Source organism: Coenobita brevimanus, chromosome 2, assembly GCF_032717465.1.
Source record: "Coenobita brevimanus isolate Jiangsu-jjx chromosome 2, ASM3271746v2, whole genome shotgun sequence".
Lineage (NCBI taxonomy): Eukaryota > Metazoa > Arthropoda > Malacostraca > Decapoda > Coenobitidae > Coenobita > Coenobita brevimanus.
Window position 1 is genome coordinate 3,538,672 of NC_136955.1, and position 3,829 is coordinate 3,542,500.

A 3,829-nucleotide genomic window follows, 5' to 3' on the forward strand; every position below is an offset into this window, starting at 1 on the left:
GAGAGAGAGAGAGAAATGAATACAGAAAAGGGAATAATAATGAGTAAGGGAAGAATCTGAGTGGATTGAGAGGAGAGAGAGAGAGAGAGAGAGAGAGAGAGAGACCCAATACAACACACCATATCTTTACTACCATCTCCCTTGACCTGTTGCCTTGCCTATCACTCATATCGCTTCCTTTACTCATTCTCTCTCTCCCTCTCTCTCTCTCAGTTTCTCCTTCTCTCCCTTGCTCTATCTTCCTTCCTCGCTCCTTTCTCTTGCCTTCCTTCCTCAATATATTCACTCCATCCGTTCTCTCTCTCTCTCCCCTTTTCATTTTCTCCTTTTACGTCCTACTTTCAACTCTCTCTCTCTCTCATTTTTATTCCTTCCCATTTTCCTCCCTTCCTCCTTTTTGTTACTGTCTCTTTCTCCTCTCTTTCCATCGTTTATATTCTCTCTCTCTCTCTCTCTCTCTCTCTCTCCGCTATAAGTGAGCCAGTTTCTAAGTAAGACAGAGAACTTCTCATTAACACCTTCATATTACCTTGGCTCTCTCTCTCTCTCTCTCTCTCTCTCTCTCTCTCTCTCTCTCTCACTTTCCGTCGTTTATATTTCCTTCTCTTTCCCTGGCATCTCTCTCTCTCTCTCTCTCTCTCTCTCACTTTCCGTTCTTTATATTTCCTTCTCTTTCCCTGGCATCTCTCTCTCTCTCTCTCTCTCTCTCTCTCTCTCTCTCTCTCTCTCTCTCACTTTCCGTCGTTTATATTTCCTTCTCTTTCCCTGGCATCTCTCTCTCTCTCTCTCTCTCTCTCTCTCTCTCTCTCTCACTTTCCGTCGTTTATATTTCCTTCTCTTTCCCTGGCATCTCTCTCTCTCTCTCTCTCTCTCTCTCTCTCTCTCTCTCTCCTCTTTCTCCATCTTTCGTATTTTCTTCTCTCTCTCCCTTCTACTTTATCATCTCTCTCTCTCTCTCTCTCTCTCAATATATTGCAAAAATAGTGCTGCTTTTCATGACAAATTCAAATCTAAATGAATTAATAATATCAGGTTTGGATTTTTAAAGGCGATGATGATGATGATGGTGATGATGATGACGACGACGACGAAGACGATGATGATGATGGTGAGAAGAAGAAGAAGAAGAAGAAGAGGAGGAGGAGGAGGAGAGAATAATTAACTCTATAAGTAAAATTAATGTAACCACTTTATGCTCCCTCCTTCCCTTCCCTTTCTCCCCTCCCTCCCTCACCTTCCTACCCCCCCATTCTCTTCGCTCCCTCCCTTGCTTCCTTCCGTTTCTCTCTCCCTCCCTTTTCTTTCCTTTTCTCTCCTCTTCCGTCTTCTTTCCCTCTCTTTCCCTTCCTCTCCCTCTGTCCTTTCCTCTTCTCTCTTTCCTCCGTTCATCCCTTTTCTCTCCCCACTTCTCTTCTTCCCTTCTTTTCCTCTACCCTTCTTCCCTTTCTGTCCCCCTCAGTCTTCATTCCCTCCTTTTCCCCTTTCCTTTTCTCTCACTCTTCCTCCCTCCTTTTCCTCTCCCCTTCTTCCCTCCATCCCTCCCTCCTCTTCCTTTCCCCCTCTCTTTCTCCCTCCATCTCTGTTCTCTCCCCCTATCTCCCTTCTCTACCTCTCCCTGCAGGGCGAAATACCTCCCTTATTCGTCCTATCGCTCATTATAGCATCCTTACCCACGCGAACCCAAGAACTACAAAATGAGCAGAGCGATTTGAGCAGCGGCCGTATTCCGTATTTCGTCGTGTTCTCTCTCTCTCTCTCTCTCTCTCTCTTCTGGCTAGTACATTTTTCTTCCCTTTACATAACTCAATCTTCTTCGTCTCTTGTGTCAAAATGAAAAGCGTCACTATTATTTTGAGCGACGGTAAATATGCTTTTCTCTCTCTCTCTCTCTCTCTCTCTCTCTCTCTCTCTCTCTCTCCCTCTCCCTCTCTCTCTCCCTCCCTCTCTCGCCAATATAAGTACTTTTATTCTTTCCTTTTTCATTATTAAATCTTCTAATTGCCTACCTCATCACCATCATCATCATCATCATCACTATCATCATCATCGCCATCATCACCATCACCATCACCTTCATCATCATCGCCATCATCATCATCATCATCATCATCATCAATATCTTTCCTCTTCCATCTCATTTAGTTACATAAGCTCGTTTTCATCATCATCATCATCATCATCATCAGCTTCTTCTTCCTCCTCCTCCTTCTCTTCCTCTACTCCCTCCTCCTACCACCTCTTTTTCCTTCTCCTCCTCCTCTTTTAGCTTCTTAACCTCTTCCCTCCCCTCCTCTTCCTCCTTCTTCTCCTCCTCCTCCTCTTTCTGCATCTTCTCCTCCTCCTCTTTCTGCATCTTCTCCTCCTCCTCTTTCTATATCTTCTCCTCCTCCTCCTCTTTCTACATCTTCTCCTCCTCCTCCTCTTTCTATATCTTCTCCTCCTCCTCTTCCTCTTTCTATATCTTCTCCTCCTCCTCCTCCTCCTTCCATGGGGCAGCTGGTGTTTTCAGAATAATGTAAGTTTAGGTCATAACATCTGGAGGAGGAGGAGGAGGAGGAGGAGGAGAAAACCAATAATAACAATGAGGAGGAAGAAAAGGCAGAGGAATATGAGAGAGAAAAAAAAAACTATCATCTCTCTCTTTCTCTCTCTCTCTCTCTCTCTCTCTCTCTCTCTCAAATATCCACTGTAAAACCTAATCACTCATTCTCACACACTCATAGCCTGCACCACTTCCACACCTCTCTCTCTCTCTCTCTCTCTCTCACACACACACACACACACACACACACACACACACACACACACCAACCCTTACCTACTACACTCTCTCTCCTTCATCCGTAACATTCCTCACTTTAAATTTCTCCCCTTCTCTCTTTTTTCTCACTTTCTTTCTCATTTTCTCACTTTCTTTACCTCTACTGTATTAAGCTCCTCTAGTCTGGCTTGCTTTGATTATAATATTTTTGAAGTGTGTCTCTATATCACTGGAGAGAGAGAGAGAGAGAGAGAGAGAGAGAGAGAGAGAGAGAGAGAGAGAGAGAGTTTCATGAACACCTTCACTAATACACACACACACGAGAGAGAGAGAGAGAGAGAGAGAGAGAGAGAGAGAGTGTGTGTGTGTGTGTGTGTATGTACGTGAGAGAGAGAGAGAAAGTGTGTGTGTGTGTGTGTGTGTGTGTGTGTGTGAGAGAGAGAGAGAATCAAAAACAAACCATCTCTCCCCATTCTTCTTATATCATCTAATTACATTCTCATTCACTGTAATTATCACTAAAATACAGGTCATTAAGGACATAATTACCCGTCATTAACAATAATATTAACAGGTAACGCAATACTGGGTCGTAAATTGTGTTAGTGAGAGAGAGAGAGAGAGAGAGAGAGAGAGAGAGAGAGAGACAGACAGACAGAGCTGTGGATGGTAAAGGATGGATATAACAAATAGTGATGATGATGATGATGATAGCAATATTAAAAACAAATAATAATAATAATAATAATAAAAATAAGGATGGTAGCAGTAGGAATAGCAGTAGTAGTAGTTGTAGCAGTAGCAGTAGTTGTAACTAGTCGCAGCAGCAGCAGTAGTAATAGTCGTAGGAGTAATATTAACAGTAGTAGTAGTGGTGGTAGTAGTAATAGTAGTAGAAGTAGTAATATTAACAGTAGTAATAGCAGTAGTAGTAGTAGTAGTAGTAGTAGTATAGTAGTAGTGGTAGTAGTAGTTCTCAAAGAATAGAATACATTAACGAAAATCGGGTTGTTCTTTCCCTAGAGTTATATACACACCGTCAATACTATTTTTTTTTTTAATAGATAG